At 36.0% G+C, this 20,097-nt stretch overlaps 1 long non-coding RNA gene across 1 annotated transcript in view; it reads left to right on the forward strand.

Moving 5' to 3' along the window:
* LOC144238597 (uncharacterized) overlaps positions 1–20,097 on the forward strand; it is a 44,439-nt gene that overhangs the window by 9,120 nt on the left and 15,222 nt on the right. Inside the window, exon 3 of the long non-coding RNA XR_013337165.1 lies at positions 11,428–11,464. This is a non-coding gene — a long non-coding RNA (uncharacterized LOC144238597). The remainder of the gene's footprint in view (positions 1–11,427; positions 11,465–20,097) is intronic.

Below are 20,097 nucleotides of genomic sequence, written 5' to 3' on the forward strand. Positions count from 1 at the left end.
TTTGGAGAGTTCATAGGTTTAGAATCTTTTGGTTAAAAAAAATACCAAGAACAACAACAACAATAATGAAAAAGAGTGAAGCTAGCTTAAGAGACTTTAAGGACACCAATCCAAGAAGAATGAAAAAGAAAGAAAGGGACAAAAAGTATATTCAAAGAAATACGGGCTAAACAATTCTCTTACCTGGGGAAAGAAACAGGTATCAGATGCAGGAACCCACAGAGTAACAAATAAGATAAGACTATAGGGACCCATACTCAGATACACTATGGAAAACAGTATGGCATTTCCTTAAATGATTAAAAATAGAACTACCATATGATCCAGCAATTCCACTTCTGGGTATATATCTGAGGGAAACAATCAGTATTTCAAAGAGATATCTGTACTCCCAGGTTCACTGCATCATTATTCACAATAACCAAGATATGGAAACAACTTAAGTGCCCACTGACAGATGAATGAATAAAGAAAATGTGGAATACATAGAATATTGTTTAACCTTAAAATTTTTAAATGTTTATTCATTTTGGGGGGAGGGAGGGACAGAGAGAAGGAGGGAAACACAAAAACCCAAAGCAGATTCCAGGTTCCAAGCTCTCTGCAGAGGCTGATGTGGAGCTGTAGCCCACAAACTGCAAGATCATGACCTGAACTGAAGTCAGCCGCTTAACTGACTGAGACACCCAAGAGCCCCATATTTAACCTTAAAAAAGGAGGGAAACCTTGCATTTTGTGACAATATGGGTGACCTTAGAGTGCATAATGCTAAATAAAGTAAACCACACACAGAAAGACAAATACTACATGTTATCAATTATATTTGGATTTAAAAAAAAAAACCAATCTCATATAAACAAAGAATAGAATGGTAGTTGTAAGAAGCTAGATGAGAAGGTGGGAGAAATAGAGAGAGGCTGATATAAAGGTACACAATTTCAAATAAAAGATGAATAAGATCAAGAGACTCTCATCTGACCTAAAGACACATAGAGATTGAAAATGAAAGGATGGAAAAAGATATCCCATGCAAATGGAAGTGGAAAAAAAAAAACAAGGTAGCAATACTTATATAAGACAAAATAGACTTTAAAGCAAAGACTGTAACACAAATTAAGAAGAGGATTACATAATGATAAAGGGATCAATCTAATAAGAAGTATAACAATTATGAATACCTATGCTCCCAAATTAGGAGCACCTAAATACATAAGGAAAATATTAATAAACATGAAAGGAGAGATTGACAAATACAATAACAGTAGGGGACCTTAACACTCCACTTACATCAGTGGATAGATCATTTAGGTGGATAATCAATAAGGAAACAGTGTCTTTGAATGACACCTTAGACACGATGGACATGATATATACAGAATATTCCATAAATAAAAACAGCAGAACACACATTCCTTTCAAGTACACATGGAACATTTTCCAGGATATATTGCATATTAGGCCACAAAACAAGTCTCAATAAATTTAAGATTAAAATTACATCATGCATCTTCTGACCAAGTATAAAACTAGAAATCAACCACAAGAAAAAAACTTGAAAAAACAAACACAGGGAAGTTAAACAACATGCTACTAGACAACCAATGGGTCAAAGCATCTGACTTTTGATTTTGGCTCAGGTCATGATCTCACAGTTTATGAGATCAAGCCACATGTTGAGCTCTGCTTTGACAGCATAGAGCCTGATTGGGATTCTCTCTCTTCCTCTCTTTCTGCCCCTCCCCCCTCAAAGAATAAATAAAAAAATATATGGAGACAAATGAAAATGAAAACACAATCGTCCTAAATCTTTGGGACACAGCAAAAGCAGTTCTAAAAGGAAAACATATTGTAATACAGGCCTACCTCAAGAAACCAGAAAAACTTAACTAAACAATCTAAACTTACACCTAAAGGAACTGGGAAAAGAACAAAGCTCACGGTGAATAGAAAGAAGGAAACAATAAAGATCAGAGCAGAAACAAATGACATATCAGTGAAATCAAGATCAAGAAACTAAGAGATGGTTCTTTGAAAAGATAAAATTGATAAGCCTTTAGATAAAGTCATCAAGACACAAAAAGAAAGGGCCCAAATAAAATCAGAAATCAAAGAAATAACAACTGACATCACAAAACACAAAGGATTATAATACTACAAAAAATTATATGCTCCCAAATTGGACAACCTAGAAGTGGATAAATTCCTAGAAATATATAATCTTCCAAAAATGAATCAGGAAGAGAGAGACTATCTTAACAGACTGATATTAGTAATGAAAGTGATTTGGAAATCAAAAAGCTACCAAAAAAAAAAAAAAAAGTCCAGGACTTAGAATTCTACCAAACATTTAAAGAAGAGTTAATACCTATTCTCCTCAAACTATTCTGAAAAATAGAAGACGGAAAGCTTCCAAATACATTCTATAAGGCCTACATTACCCTGATACCAAAACTAGACAAAAACTGCAAAAAGAAAGGAAGGAAGGAAGGAAGGAAAGAAGGAAGGAAGGAAACAAGGAAGGAAGGAAGGAAGCAAGCAAGCAAGCAAGCAAGGAGGGAAGAAAACTACAGGCCAGTATCCCTGATGAACATAGCTGCAAAAGTCCTCAAAAAAATACTGGCAAACTACACTCAATAATACATTAAAGGTTCATTCACCACAATCAAGTGGGATTAATTTCAGAGATACAAGGATGGTTGAGTATCTGCAAATCAATCCACATGATATACCACAGTAACAAAATGAAAAATAAAAACTATATGATCATCTCAATAGATGCAGAAAAAAGCATTTGACAAAATTCAACATTCATTTATGATAAATATCTCAACAAAGTGGGTTTAGAGGGAACAGACCTCAAAATAATAAAGGCCATATATGAAAAACATACAGCTAATATCATACTTAATGGTGAAAAACTGAGGGCTTTTTCTCTAAGTTCAGGAACAAGACAAGAATGTCCACAATCACTGCTTTTATTCCTATAGTATTGAAAGTCCTGGCTATAGAAATCAGACAAGAAAAAGAAATAAAAGCCATCCATCTTGTTAAAAAAAATAAGTTAAACTGTCACTATTTGCAGATGACATGACACTACACATAGAACACCTTAAAGACTCCACTGAAAAACTATTAGAGCCAATAAATGAATTCAGCAAATTTTCAGAATACAAAATTAATGCACATAAATTGGTTGCATTTCTATACACTAATAATAAAGTAAAATAAAGAGAGATTAAGAAAACAATTCCGTTTACAATTGCACTAAAAAGAAAAAAAAAGCTAGGAATAGACTTAACCAAGGAGATGAAAGATCTATATTCTGAAAACTCTAAATCATTTGATGATCGAAATCGAAGATGACACAAACAAATGGGAAAATATTTCATGGCTCATGGATTGGAAGAATTAATATTTTTAAAATGTCCATACTACCCAAAGCGATCTACAGATTCAGTGCAATCTCTATCAAAATACCAATATTTATATAGACCCACAAAAGACTCTGAATAGCCAAAGCTATCTTGAGAAAGAAAAACAAAGCTGAAGGTATCATAATCCCAGATTTCAAGATATACTGCAAAGCTATAATAATCAAAACAGTATGTTACTGGCACAAAAACATAGACAAATAATTGATGAAAGAGAATAGAGAGCCCAGAAATAAACCTACACTTATATGGTCAATTAATCAATGACAAACAAGCCAAAGATATACAATTGGTAAAAGACAGTCTCTTAAACAAACAATACTAGGAAGACAAAACAGCTACATGCAAAAGAGTGAACTGGACCACTTTCTCATACCATATACAAAAATAAACTCAAAATGGATTAAAGACCTAAATGTGAGGCTTGAAACCATAAAACTCCTAGGAGAAAATATAGGCAGTGACATCTTTGATATCAGCTGTAGCAACATTTTTCTAGATAGGTCCCCTCGGGCTAGGGAAATGAATGCAAAAATTAACTATTGGGACCACACCAAAATAAAAAGCTTTTACACAGTGAAGGAAATCATCAATGAAACAAAAAGGTAACTAACCTACTGAAAAGGAAAAAGATATGTGCAAGTGATTTCTCTGATTAAGGGTTAATATCTAAAATATATAAAGAATTTAGTACCCAAACCCCAAATAATTCAATTAAAAATGGGCAGAAGACCTGAAGATACATTTTCCCAAAGAAAACATATAGATCGACAACAGACTCATGAAAAGATGATCAAATCACTAATCACCAGGAAATTCTAAATTGAAACCACAATGAGATATCACCTTATGTCTATGGAATGGCTAGAATCAAAAAGATAGGAAATAACATGTGTTGGTGAGGATGTAAAGTAAAAGGAACTTTCATGCACTACTGGTGGAAATGTAAATTGGTATAGCCACTGTAGAAAACAGCATGAAGTTTCCTCAAAAAATTAAAAATAGAATCACTTTATCATCCCGTAATTCAACTACTAGGTATTTACTCAAAGAAAACAGAAATAGTAATTTGAAAAGATACATGCACCACTATGTTTATTGCAGCATTATGTACAATATTTGAGATGTGGAAGCAACCCAAGTCTCCATTGATAGATGAATGGTTAAAGAAGATACCGTGTGTGTGTGTGTGTGTGTGTTGTGTGTGTGATATTACTTAACCATAAAAAAATAGGAGATCTTGCCATTTGTGACAACATGTATCTAGAGGGTATTATGTTAAGTGAAGTAAGTCAGGCTGAGAAAGAAAAATATCATATGATTTGTTTATATGTGGAATCTGAAAACCAAAACAAAGGAATAAATAAGCAAAAAACAGAATCAGACAAATTAATACAGAGAACAAACTGATGGTTGCCAGAAGGGAATAGGATGGGGGGATGGGCAAAATGAGAGAAGGGTAGTGGAAGATACAAGCTTCCAGTTATGGAATTAAGAAGTCATGGTATTGAAAGGCACAACATAGGGAATAGAGTCAATGGTACTGTAATAGGGTTTTATGGTGACAAATGGTAGCTACACTTGTGGTGAGCACAGCATAATGTATGAACTTGTTGAATTACTGTGTTGTACACTTGAAACTAATATAGCATTGTGTGTGAACTATACTCAAATTAAATTAAAAAAAAGATAAATCAGATCTGAGAATCCAGTATATAATACGGTCACTAAAGCTTATAATATTATGGTATTTAATTGAAGTTTGCTAGGAGAGTAGACCCTAAGTGCTCTCACTAAAAAAAATAATAAATAAATATGTGAGGTGACAGAGGTGTCGATCATCTCAATGGTACGAATTTTTTAATGATATGTACATATATCAAGTCATTGTGATATACACTTTAAATATATTAGTATTTGATTTATCAACTATACTTCAATAGAGTTGAAAAAAAGATTGGTTCAGCTACTTTTCTATTCCTTCTGTTATATACACACATATAATAAATATGGGTATATATATGTTTATATATGAAAATGCTTATACACGGCTTTTAGTGTTTAGCAGAATAGTATCTTAAATTTAGAAAGAAGCTGTGTGGAAACTTTCTACACCTCTCTTTATTATTATTTTTTAAATATTTATTTATTTGTTTTGAGCAAAAGAGAGAGAGCATTCAAGCAGAGGCAGGGCAGAGGGAGTGTGAGAGAGAGAATCCCAAGCAGGCTCCACGCTCAGTGTGGAGCTGATGCGGTAATCAATCTAATGACCATGAGATCATGACCTGAGCAGATATCAAGAGTCCCTCACCTAACTGACTGAACTAACCATGTGCCCTTCTACACCTCTCTTTAAAGGGATATAACAGTGAGGAGGGGGATATGAGCTCACTAGGTGTCAACTGAGCAGCCTGAAGAGAAGTACTTCAGAGTACTGATGTCAGCAGCAGGACCCGGGTGGAGCTGACCATGTTCTTGAATTATGCGTCAGGCATACTTATCAGTTTTGCAACCTAAGCAAAGACTACCATGTGTTGATCTTCACATGCCACTCTGCTTGTTTGGTTTCATGACAGAGGGTGATGGGCACAAAGGCTTAGACATCAACATTGACGCACTACCTAATTACCTATTGTCCAATTAAAACAATTGTTTTTTTAAGTAGGCTCCAAGCTCAATGTGGGCTTGGTCTCACAACACTGAGAACCAGAGTCACATGCTCTATGGCCCGAGCCAGCCAGGCACCTCATCTATTGCCCTATTTTTAAAATGAACTCTGACCCACCTATAATCAGCTTATCACATGATGGGAAGGTTGGCTGGTTCACCAAATCTGGAACCATTGTTTGTTTTCCACCAGGCCTTGTATTCCATGGGTCCTACTGATGTCTATGAAGGGTTGTCCTTGATCTCTTATATCAGCAAGAAGGGTATCCATGTGGGACTGATGAATATATGCAAATCTGCTGTAAGTTACCCATATACATCATTCAATCTCTGGATCACCAAGGTACAGGCTGGAGCTCTGATGATCCTTGAGATTCTCTCACCTTATCAGTGCCATGTATGATATTTTTGGAGATGGCTCTGATGACAGTATCTTTAGCTTCATCTGGATCCCATCAGCAATTCCTATTGCTCTTTCAGCCACTATTTCCAAGACAGGATTGCTTACTGGGGCTGTAAGGCACAAACCTACTTAAATCCAATGAGAAGTAGATACAGCTGGTTTCTCCCAGAGAGTTTGTTCAGAAGTGTTTTAGATTTCCTGCCAAAGGGCATTGCTAATGTTGCCATTAATCTAAAGCTGTTCCATTCATGTAGTATAATTAAAGTTACTTCAAGTCAGTTGCCTCATGATGACATGCAACCAGCCTCAAATGGTCAGCGACATGGTGGTCAGATGACTGAAGGAAGTCTGTGGGCTACTGTAAGTCTGTGGTCTTCTTTTGAGGTTCATAATGACACTATGATCTCTGTTTCTCCAGAAGTGCAAATAGAAGGATCAATTGGATGGCTCAGTAACATGGCACCAGCATATTTCTTTTATGGATTGCCTCCTAACTTCCTTGGGGAATAAAGAAACCGAATTGACAGCTTTTGGATTGTCCTTGGGGAACACTATCTAATGTTTACATATTGTGATATCAACATTTAAAAGAACTGTATTTTTGAAATATATTTGAGTCATCGTGAGCTGACTGCATTCCATAAAAAGATGACCCAATCTGTCTTTTTAAATATACACAGAATTCAGTCTTATTTATAAATTTTATTTCTGTGGGTTGGGATTAGAGTTGGGTTAAATATAAACTCAAATTTTAAGTATTTATTATAGTAAATTCAGGACTTAATACTTATTTGGACAACAAAGCATGTTACTAAATTAATGCTATGGAAATTTTGTAGATCTAACTTTAGGTTAAGTGAATACATACCCATATTGGTTTACACAAAGCTTAAGAAGACTTAAAACAATGTGTTTGGTGCTTCTTACACATCATATTAACTATGGTAACAATAAGGCTTTTATGATTTAAAGTTGGATTAAATGATGATATTCAATGTATAAATGCTGAAACTCTGAAACTATCAATCCTATTAGTTATGCTGACTTTTATTTATTTATTAATCACATTTATTTATACTCTTGCTCTTTTTTTGCCTTTTAGGGGCTTTCATCAAGCATACTTTAATTACTTCCTTATTTTTAGAACCCTCAAGAATTCTTGCCTTTTGTTACTTTGCTTTGTTTGCTTTGTTTCCTTTGCATTAGTACCCCCCGAAAATCAGTTGTAAGCATACAATGTGTAAAGATGGTTATAATCGCTGTGCTTTTTTTCATTGTCTCTGCTCTATAAAATTGCACGACTTCTTTTTAAAAATTATAAAAGGCCAATGGAGAAAATGCAGTATCCAACTTAGCCATGTATAGGATCGGATTGAACGATGGTGACTTTACTACTGGTGTCTTTTGCAGCCATTTGGGAGCATTTCTGTTGGCACCTACAGATTTGTTGACTATTCCATTAATACTTGGGAGATCAGCAAAGTGCCTTTGTTCTAGCCTCTAACCCAGCTAATGAGCAAAGAAAGGCAGACTTCATGTCTAGAGGATAATCAAAGGAGCTTTATCTGACAGACTGAAATGTTCAGTACCAAAGCTAAGATAAAAGTTCTTCTTTGTTTCAGCTATGAATAACCAATACCTCAACACTATTCAGTGCCATTGGGCTTAATAACTTGGACATATAAGAGGGAGCCTGTGTCCGTGGTGTGGTTGTGAAATCAAGCTTTGAGATGAAGCTGAAGGGCTGGTGAGAAGTAAAAGTCTCTGATCTATGAGACTGTGGTTCTCAAGCCTGCTGCAGATGATGCTCTTGGCTCTGTGTGTGGCTGGTTTTCAGCCATATTAAGTGGCAGTGTGCGTGCCACTTAAATATTTTTTACTGTTCTTAATGCAATGTTTCCTAATCATATAATTAATCTTGTAAGAGCTAGTTTTCTATTAAAAGCTAGCTTTTTATCAAAGCTAGATTTCTGATTGAATATATTTCAGAATTCCTAGCTTTTAGTACTGGGATATATATCCATATATCATAAATCCCATATTAGGGGTATAAATTATAGCTTATTATATGTAAATTTTGTTCAAACATCGGGATGCTGATTTATGCATATTATAACTTTAATAAATGAGCTCAACTGCTACACATAAGAATTAAAGGTACTTACGGGGCGCCTGGGTGGCTTAGTCGGTTAAGCGTCCGACTTTCGCTTAGGTCATGATCTCACGGTTCGTGGGTTCGAGCCCCGAGTCGGGCTCTGTGCTGACTGCCAGCTCAGAGCCTGGAGCCTGTTTCAGTCTGTGACTCCCTCTCTCTCTGACCCTCCCCTGCTCACGCTGTCTCTCTCTCTCTCTCTCTCTCTCCCAGAAATAAGGTGGTTAAAAAAAAAGAATTAAAGGTACTTAAGGAAGAAATAATTTTTTTTCTGGAATTTATGATTCTTTCAATTACACTTTGATGTCTTAGCTAGGGTTGCCATAATAAAATATCATAGATTGGATGGCTTAAACAACAGAAATTTGTTTCCTCACAGTTCTTGAGGCTGGAAGTCTAATCAAGGTCTCAGATGATTTGGTTTCTGGTCAGAGCTAACTCCCTGGGCTTCTTGCTATGTACTCACATGGCCTTTTTTTTTTCTTTCTTTTTTTTTTTGGTGGACACAGAGGGAATGGTATGGGTGTAGGGGTCATTGGTTGGAGAGAGGGCTCTCAGGTCTCTATAAGGATATTAATCCTATTGGATCAGATCCCACGCTTATGACCTCATTTAATCTTAATATATATAAATATAACCTCCCTAGGGATTAGGACTTCAACATATGAATTTTGAGAGGGACACAGACATTTAGTTCATAACAACTGGTAATCCAAAGTTTCACACAGAAAAGGTAAATTACCCTTTACTTTATGACAAGTGGATGGAGCTTCCACATATACTTGGGAGAATTAATTTTTTTTTTTACAAAGAACACTTTATTTTTTTTTTAATGTTTTTTTAATTTATTTCTAGGAGAGAGAGAGAGACACAGCGTGAGCAGGGGAGGGTCAGAGAGAGAGGGAGATACAGACTCTGAAATAGGCTCCAGGCTCTGAGCTGGCAGTCAGCACAGAGCCCGACGCGGGGCTCGAACCCACCAACCGTGAGATCATGACCTAAGCGAAAGTCGGACGCTTAACCGACTAAGCCACCCAGGCGCCCCTTGGGAGAATTAATTTATAAGATACTGTTGTAATTGATATTTGAATAAGAGGCATAGACATACCACAGATTAATGTGAAGTTGCTTTCATTCTTTTTTTAGCCATTTACACCTAATGGAGTAATATCAATACCATTCTTTCATTGTGTGTAAGCTAATTAAAAACACACATATATCATTTATTCCCATCACACTCCTAATAACCATTGTTGAACAATTATCATGTGCTAGAACATGGTATATATATTATATACATTAATTATATACATATATTACATAATTAATTACATACATATATACATTAACTATATACATATATTAATCTTTATGGTAACTGTGTTAGATAAGTGGTATTTTACTCTCTTTATGGTGGTGTGGAGAAGTAAATGACTTACCAAGTTCATGAGCCTTGTCCAGGCAGAGGCATTATTTGAACCCTGTTTGGCTATCTCAAACTTTGTGCCTTTTTCTTGCACCACTGTTTCTTAAAAGAGAGTATTACATGTCCAGGGATGTAATGGAACCAAAGATGGTACTACATTGGGATTCCCCAACTTCGAGATTCTGGTTGTTTAGCCTTGTTTCTATTAACTGGACAGGATAGCCGTAAGACTGCTCTATTTAAATAAGCCCAACACTGAAGCCCCTACCTATTGAATTTCAAGAGAAACTTTTCAAAGAAATATTTTCAAGTAGCCATCTTGAGAGCTGTAGCTATGTACAACTTAAATGATAGTACAAAGTAACTTAGGTCAAGCTGTATTTCTACAGGAAAATCTGAAGCCTGAATAAATCACATCAGGATTTACCAATAGTTATCTGGTAGGTAGGAAGTATTAAATGAACTTCATAAAAGCATGAAGTCAGCAGATGCCAGAGTAAATGCTGGCTACTGGGCATGAATGTAGACTTCTGACATAATACAGGATAGCTTTAAGGAAGTGCCAAGATAAAAATAAATTAGAGAAGAAATAATTAAGTTCCATTCCAGTTTTTGACCATGCCTGCCAAAGCAGGCTCTCTGTAAACTTGGTTTTCATTAAAATCACCTTGGTCAGAGAAAGGTTTAACTTATGGTTAAATATGATAGGAAGTTGTTATTGAAGGGATATATAAATATTGCAAATTCATGAAGCATCCCATTCCATCTTTATCTTAGGCTGAGTTGGATAAGTTTGTTCATATATTTCAAATGATAGTTAATTAAAATTTGAAGCATTTAAAGTGTCATATAAAGTTACAAATTCTTTCATTGCGATGATAGCAATTCAGCAGTTTTAGAATTTCTTTTTATAGTTTTTGTAATTGTTTACTAGAGATTTTGAGATTCTAGTACTGTGTTAAATTTGCAAAGGTGGATTTAGATAGCACTGCAATGAGAGTTTAACACACATAAGATTGTAAAAGTAATTGTTTCTATTTTAGAGTGGTGTTCATATGACTAATTCAAAAAGAAAATGAAAATGTTCGAAAACGGATCATGGTGATGATCACACAACTCTGTGAATATTCTCAAAATCATTGAATTGTATATTGTAAGTGGGTGAATTGTATGGTGTATGAATTATATCTCAGTAAAATGTTACAATTATTTTTAAGTAAGAAAAAGGGAGGATTTGGAACTGAGAGACAATAAATTGATTGCTGGTAGAAATCTCAACACTTTGGACAACAATGTAGCCATTTTGCTATGTTAAATTTTTAAAAAGCCCCATTTTTTTTTTTAACAGGGAGCTACTAAAGATGTCTAAAGCCCAAATAGGATAGGTAAGTTGCTCAGAACATGTTTTTCCTGACTCCCAGTTTATTGTTTGTTGTACAAGACAATAGTACTTCAAGAGAGTCTTTAAGAAAGGATTCCAACAGGGGCGCCTGGGTGGATCAGTCAGTTGAGCATCCGACTTCGGCTTAGGTCGTGATCCCTAAGATCATGATCCATGAGTTCTAGCCTCACGTTAGGCTCTGTGCTAACAGCTCAGAGCCTGGAGCCTGTTTCAGATTCTGTGTCTTCCTCTCTCTCTGCCCCTTCCCATTTCTCTCTCTCTCTCTCAAAAATAAATAAACATTAGAAAAAAAGGAAAAAATTGCAACAACCTCTCTCTTTCCCAGAGAGAGATGCTCTCTGAGAGCAGAGACCTAGCAGAACTCTGTAGCAGAACTTACCTATATCTGACTTAGGTGTGTTAAAAGGGCAAGGTATCAATTTGTTAAGGTGAAAACTACAGGTCTAAGTATGAACATGGCCTGAAGTCCAGGTACAAAAAACAGCTGGTTGGGAAAAATATATTACCAGTCTGAAGATAAAAGGACTGTAGATGGAATGAAGGTAATATTTTGAATTAAATTACTAAGAATTTTTGATTTTTGATAAATATAGACTTCTTTCTTAACACAAGAGAACACTATTTCTTACATGCATTACCATTGTAGTGCTTTACGTTTTAAACTCTCAAGACAGAAATCAATATGGACACAATTCTGGATCATGCTTTAAATAACTTCTTTCTGGGAGGTGGGGGGGTCCTAGGTGGCTTAGTTGGTTGAGTCTGACTTTGGCTCAGGTCATGATCTCGAGGTTCGTGGGTTCAAGTCCCACATCGGGTTCTGTGTTGACAGCTCAGAGCCTGCCTGGAGTCTGCTTCAGATCCTGTGCCTCCCTCTCTCTCTGCCCCTCCCACTCTCACTCTATCTATCTCTGTCTCTTAAAAATGAATAAACATTAAAAAATTTATTTTTATTTTTTTAACATTTATTTATTTTTGAGACAGAGAGAAACAGAGCACAAGCTGGGGAGGGGCAGAGAGAGAGGGAGACACAGAATCTGAAACAAGCTCCAGACCCTGAGCTGTCAGCACAGAGCCTGATGTGGGGCTCGAACCCATGGACTGTGAGAACCCATGACCTGAGCCGAAGTCGGATGCTTAACAGACTGAGCCACCCAGGTGCCCCAACGTTAAAAATTTTTAAAATAACTTCTGTGTGATAATTCATACCCAAGATTGCCTAGGTAGAGGGCTTATGTTTATCTGTAGATGATTTGTAATAGTTTCCTCATTTTCACTGTATCTTTAGCACTGTGTCTTTCTTTTATCACTTCTACTTTGACAAACAAGGAATAGGAAGCCATATGGCATGTACTGTGTTAATATTACTCTAAATATTTATTCCAGTTGTATTTGAAGACACCATTCCCTTCCTTGAGCAACAGAAGTACCGTAACTAACAACATTTTTGTTATACTTTGAAGGTTAAACCTTCCAAAAGGACCAGGAATGTAGAAATTTTATTTTTACTTTTAAAGGATGAAACCATATACATTTCATATTAACTGAAAGAGATATGCTATTTTTAAGCAATTTTTATATTTTCCTGAATGGCTTAAAATACATGAAGTTTATCTTTTTAAATTGATTATAATTTTTAGAGTTTGAATATTTTCTTGCAATGGAACAATTCTCATTGCCATATTAATAAGAGATTCATAAATACTAAACACAAGTTGTGGACAACATCATAGCTAATAAAGCAATAAAATATTAAGTTGCCTTGTAGTTTTGTTATGTAACTTGTTTTTTGATTGGGAGAGTTATGTTATAAAAGACAGCAGTCTCCATTATAAAATGGCCAGATTCTTCATTCACATCATTTGAGAACAACCCTAATCCTTTAACTAGAGTATAAACACCTTGAGTGCAGGACTGGGTCAAATGCTATAACTGTGGATTTAATGAAAGACCCAGAAGTAATTTTCCTGAATTGAATAATTAAGTTCAGTTAATAAATGTTGCCAGATCTTTGGAAAATCTGGCATAAAGCTCTCTACATGGGTATTTAAAATTTAGGGGTGCCTGGGTGACTCACCCAGATGCTTGGTTAAGCATCTGACTTGGACTCAGGTAACCGTCTCGCAGTTCATGAGTTTGAGCCCCGCATTGGGCTTTTTGCTGTTAGCACAGAGCCCACTTCAGACCCTCTGTCTCCCTCTCTCTGCCCTTCCCCTGCTCACACATGCTCTCTTTCTCCAAAATAAATAAACATTAAAAATTTAAAAAAATTTTAAATAACCTCTTTCTAGACAAAAAGAGAAAAAATATTAAATAGCCTTAATTGAGATGATATAAATGTGCTTGGCAGTTCAAGTTACTTATAAATGTAGGAGCTTTCAGTTTTAATGAAACATGTTTCACATTTATATTTTGGGAAAATTTTTGCAGCTAGTTCTACAAAGATAATCTGAAAGGTGAAGTTCATTAAAAGGAAGAAAATCAAAAGTTGAAACAGATTTTCTCTCATGTTCATGGTGCTGCTGGCATTTCTTTGCTTCCCTAGTTGAAGCAGAGTGGATTTGTTTTGTGCTACTGGCACCACCTGGGAAGTGAAATTGTTCTTAGGACTGTTTGTTTATAGGTTGCAGATGGGAAAGAGAGAATCTGAAAGAATAACTTTATCTGCATTATTACACCATAAGTGGGAGACCAGCAGATGTCAGCATAAAGACACAATTTCTGCTGTTTTCTGTTACACCTCACTGAAAAGACTGGGCCCTGCTGCTCAAATAAATGACAACAGCTGGAGCTTCCTACCCTTTCCAGAAGATAACTCCCCCTCAAGGGATATAGCGGCACTTAGAGGTATCTGTAGAAGAATTACTTCATGCTCTTGGAAATTACCTGTTCTCAATACACATGACAAATACCAGCTTTCAGGATTCTTATTCTACATTTCTGGAGTAGCATCTTGGATTTTTGTATTTTTGATAATCTCTACAGATTATTTTGATGCACAGCGACAATTGAGAACTGATGTCTGAAGGAGTAATGACAAATATATGACTTTTGCTTCCTTGCATACTTATTTTATCTAAGTATGTCCTTGAATTTTACTCTTTTCTGAAAGCCATTTGTTGATTTATTTTTATTAATTCATCTACAATTTACTAAGTCTACTATGCCCCAGGAATTGTGCTGAGGCTAAGAAGAGTACGCTTAAGTGTGGTGGAGAAGAAATATTAACAAGTAATTTTAATATAAGGTGACAACTAAGATAGAGATAAATTTGGCAATGGGGAGGAACTCTTAAGGAACACAGTCATGACATGACTAAAATATTAATGGGGAGGAGAGAGCAGGTGAATAAGCCTGGATGGTCATGAGTGCCCCTGTCCTTGGTGCTGAACCATCTCTTCACCTGCTAGGGTAAGGAAGTATTTCCTAATATCTAGCTTCTGATAATTTCTTTACTACCTCTCCACTAATTCTGAAGCATAGGAGGGAAGAGATAGCAAAAATAGAGGACGTAAATATAATCAGATTAAAGACACAGTTTACAAAGACAGTTACTGAGTTATTGACTCCGTGATGTGGGCATTTGAGAAAGTAGAGTTTTCAAATAATTAATTCCAAGAAAAAGGTTTCTTCTTTGGAAGCATAAGCTCTTCAGTACTTTCTACAATACTATTTTTGTGAAACAAGAGGCTCTCCAGAAATGCTAACAATGTGAAATGAGTCTAGAAATATACCTCTAGATGAAGGGGGCATGAAAGACATTCAGGGACAGAAAACATTATTAAGAAAAGAAAAAAGAAAATAAAAGGAAAAAAGGACTCATTTAAGGATCTACACATAATTTAATACATAAATTAATACATAATTTAATATGATAATTATATCATATCATCATACTATATAATGGTGAATATCTAGCTGTTACCAAACCAGGGCAACCTTCGGGCTTTCTAAGCAATAAAAATCGACAAGAGGCCAAACAGGAGTTTCAGGCAGGACTTTATATTGAGGCTTGTGCTTCAGTACAAGTGAAGCAGCACAAAGGAAAGAATCCTCAGGCTGACTCACTGATCAGGGAGAGTTTTTAAGAGAGTGTTGGGTGGGAAAAGGGTGACATATAAGCATGTAGAGGCAGGGATTTATTAACACCGGTGCACTTAAAGGTCATGCTTTTTCATGCATCACATGTTTAATTAACATGGTACCACACCTGGGGGTGATTTTTAATATCACAATTAGGAAAAAAGCTGGTGAAAGTTCAGGTCTGGGGTCCATCTTGGAGAAGACTGTAATGGTCTTATCTTCACCCGTCTTTGTAGGAAGCATCCCCCTTTCAGTAAGCATCCTCCCTATGCATTCCCACAGAATACGCTACTCAAGAGGTATAGTGTTTTAGCCTTTTCTCTTCCTTATGGAGGCAGCGAAAGAATGCTGGATTTTGTAGTCATGATTAAGGGGACCGGAATCTAGTCCCTGCTCTATCTCATAGCTAGGAGTTATCATGGAAGATCTTGTGTGTCTATTAGTGTGTTTGATAGAGTACTGGGAGTCTCTTAAACTGTCTTCATTCTTTTTCATTCTTTTCCTTTTTGATCCTCTGATTGGATGAATTCCATTGCCCTGTTTTTGAGTTCTCCAATCCTTTCTTCTGCTTCATCTACTCTTCCGTTAAACCCCTGAACTGAATTTTTTCAGTTCAGTTAATATATTCTTCAGCTCTGTGATTTCTGTTTGGAGCCTTTTAAATATTTTATATTTCTGGGTTGAATTATCACTGCTCATGCATTGCTTTCCTAACCTTGTTGTATATTTTTATGATTATTATTTTGAACTCTTTATAGGGCAAAAGATGTATCTCCATTTCATTAAGATTGGTTTGTAAATATTTATCTTATTGTTTGTTTGGAACATATTCCCCTGTGTTTTCACTTTCTTTTATTTTTATTTTTTGTGTTGGTTTCTGCACATAAAATAAACAGCTTCCCTTCCCAGTCTTAGACAATGAGCCTCATTGGGCTGATGGGGGTGGGGCAGAGGGGAAGGGGGGTGATGGGCATGGAGGAGGACTTGTTGGGATGAGCATTGCATGTTATATGGAAACCAACTTGACAATAAACTATTTAAGAAAAAAAATTAAATGATATAAACTTACAATTAAGTTACTTTCAAAACAAAGGTAATAAATACTCAAAACTCAAAAAAGAAAAATGAGCCTCATTAATCAGCCTGGCTTGAGTTCCTGATTGCCTCTCAAAATTTTTGTGATTGTCCAAACCTCCTTCTTTCTAGATGGTTTCCTGTAGTTGAGGGTATAACAAGACCTATCAGTGTTCTCAAGAGGTGGATTACAGGTATAATCTAGATGCAGGCTTTCTTTCAGGGAAAGACTTAGAGTTGGCAATTTTTCTTATGTTCTCTGCACTTAGGCTGGAGGAGAGGGTCGTTGCAGTGAGTGCTCATGCATTGTTAAGAGCTGATTCTTTGTTTGCTATAGTCTTGTAAGTCTCATGGACACAAGCCTTTGGCTTTCAGAGCAGGGCTTTTTAAAAGCCCAGACTTCTGGGGGGAGTCTTTAAAGTTAGGGTGCTAGATATGGGGTCCAAACTCTTCACTCAGGGTGAAGCTCAGAGTTGGGAGTTTCCTCCCAATTGTATGGCACTGTACTGGGTGTGGGGTTTATGGTAAGAGAATATCTCAGCTTTTCCTATTTGTTTCAATGTATTTTCTCATTTGTCTAATGTGTAGGAGTCACTCAGCTAACGTCAGAATCTCTTTTAGATGGATTTGCTCTGTATGGAGTTCTACATTTGGTGTGTCCATAAGGAGGAGGGAGGAAGAGAGCTCAGGAGCCTCCTATATTGCCATCTTGGTCAACTCTTCAGTCCCCAATTATCTCTCTGATATTTTGCTAAATTCATGCATCGGTTTAGGTTGGTTATTTTACTATCATCTCTCTCTCTCTCTCTCTCTCTCTCTCTCTGTCCCCCACCCCCCCACATGTTTTCTTTCTTTCTTTCTTTCTTTCTTTCTTTCTTTCTTTCTTTCTTTCTTTCTCTCTCTCTTCTCCTTTTCTTAGATTAATACTATGTATATTCTTCTTGTTTTTTTCCAGCTAAGATTATATTTTGATGATCATTTTATATTAGTGTATAGAAGTAATCCCCATTCTTCATATAGCTGTGAGTTGTAACAGGAAGCTTATCTTAAAATCTGTTTCATACTTTGTAAATAGATCCTTTAGATTATACAGAAGAGATTCTGTTCTCTGAAACTGTACCCAAACCAATAAAATACCATAGAAAAATCTCTCAAATGTACACAGAAACTTCAAAAGAATATTCATAGTAGCATTGTTCGTAGTGGAAAAACCTGGAAACAACCTGGAAGTATGAATACATGCTGGTATGACCAACCAATAAAATGCTACAATAATGAAAATAAATTACCTATAGTTGTATGCATTCAGTATTGATAAGTCTTAGAAATAAAACATCAAGCCAAAAAATAAATTGTAGGATATGTATGATTTTGTTTTTAAAGAAATAAAAATGTGCAAAATGAAACCATATGTTGTACAAGGATACAACCATAGTGCTAAAACCATAACCAAACATATAAAGTAATGATAAACACAAACTTTAAAATGGTGGAATACTGTTGGAAGCTGAGTTTGTAGGGAGGAAGGACTGAGATTAAGGAGAATCTTAAGCAGGATCCACACTCAGCATAGAGCCATATGCAGGGCTCAGTCCCACAACCCTGGGATCATGGCTTGAGCCAAAATCAAGAGTCAGATATTCAACAAACTGAGCCACCCAGGCACCCAGTGCTCATTTCTTATGCTGAGGGTAGGATGCATGAGATTTTTCTTTGGACTAATTAGTCATTATAACTCACATGTTATAAATATTTTGTATTTATTCAATATTTAATATATTTTTCTAAAGAATCATACATCAGGTGGTAATGATTAGAGATTAAGACTATGCAAGTATAAGATGAGTGAAAAAGCCAACTGACAGTATTCTGTGAATGGTTATTGATGGCTTGGAATAAACATTTCAGAGCCAGAATCATATTTATAAAATATGACAATATTGTGCTATAGAGAACTGTACTCAATAACTCACAAAGTAATTTGAATAATGGTGAATATGATAATGCCAAAGGCACAGGTGAATAACTTGAATACAATCTTTTAATATAATGTGAGTGTGGAAAAAATCAACGTTGCTGAATTAGGTGTTTAATAATATGTGACTGAAGTGTATATATGTAATCACATTAAAAACAAAATATTATCAACAAGTAGGTATCTGACTATTTCATATACATCACTAAACATTTGTGTATCCAAATTGACCAAAACTCTTTATACAATACCACCTCCCCACCCACTGTAGGTGTAATGCAAGGTTGTAGAAATGAGACAAATTATTCTTTCTCTCTTCCTTCTCTCCATCCTCTTCCCATAGGGCAAAACTTACTTTCTTCATAGCCATAGTTATTTTTAAATGATGTTGCCTGTTTTGTCATTTTCATCATCTGATGCCAACTGAAGGCTATAGGATTCTGGAACTAGCTAAATGCAAAGGCTGGGGTATGGGGTGTGGGTGATAGAGGAGAGACCTCAGAATCCACGTGCTTTTTGGGCCTACTGAGGCTCTTGGAAGTCCCACTTGCATGGCTTTTCAAAAGGCTGCTTTTATCCTGAGCAATAGGAGACACTGAGAGGTTTGCTGAGCACTGCTCTAAATCACCAGGTCACTATAGTTCTTGGTTTCCTGTTCCTGAATTATTGACTGTCTTCCCATCCTAGCACTGTGCAGTTTCACCAGATATATTTTTAGGCTACTTTATTTTCTTAGTTTGTCTTTTACTTCCCCTTTATTTCAGATTTCCATGTTTACTTCCTTTTCTTTGTCTCCTATCTACTGGTATCTTCTACTTTATGGATCCATCAACTTCCTCTTCCTTTTTATCACTTTCTGTGAGTCCTCAATTAATTTTTTTTTCACATTGTCAGATATTGTTGTGAAGCCTCTGTATAATTTAGACAGGTCCTCAGAGTGGTCATAGATTTTCAATAAATTCTTGATAAGTTTTTGGTGATAACAAGATATAACTAACACCACCAGCTAAACTACCTATTATACCTATCCTATTCAGGCACTGCATTAGGTACTTCCCATTAAGTAGGAAACTCTTTTTTATTTTAAAATGTTTTGTGTATTTCTGAGAGAGAGAGAGAGAGAAAGAGCGAGAGACTGAGTAGGGGAGGGTCAGAGAGAGAGGGAGACACAGAATCTGAAACAGTCTCCAGGCTCTGAGCTTGCTGTCAGCATACAGCCCGATGCGGGGCTTGAACCCACGAACCACAAAATCATGACCTGAGCTGAACCTGGACGCTTAACCAACTGAGCCACACAGGCGCCCCTAAGTAGGAAACTCTTGACTGGTAAGTTAATTTACAATTTTCAGTTGTATAATTTTGCAATTTTGATTTTTTAGTTTACTTTAAGAAGTGATGCTTGCCCAATTTCTACTTACCCAAACCACTTTTTTCTTTTATACAAGAAAAAGGCACATCAAAAACACATGCAATACAAAAGACTG

The sequence above is a fragment of the Crocuta crocuta genome, unplaced genomic scaffold, assembly GCF_008692635.1.
Source record: "Crocuta crocuta isolate KB4526 unplaced genomic scaffold, BGI_CrCroc_1.0 scaffold96, whole genome shotgun sequence".
NCBI classification, from domain to species: domain Eukaryota; kingdom Metazoa; phylum Chordata; class Mammalia; order Carnivora; family Hyaenidae; genus Crocuta; species Crocuta crocuta.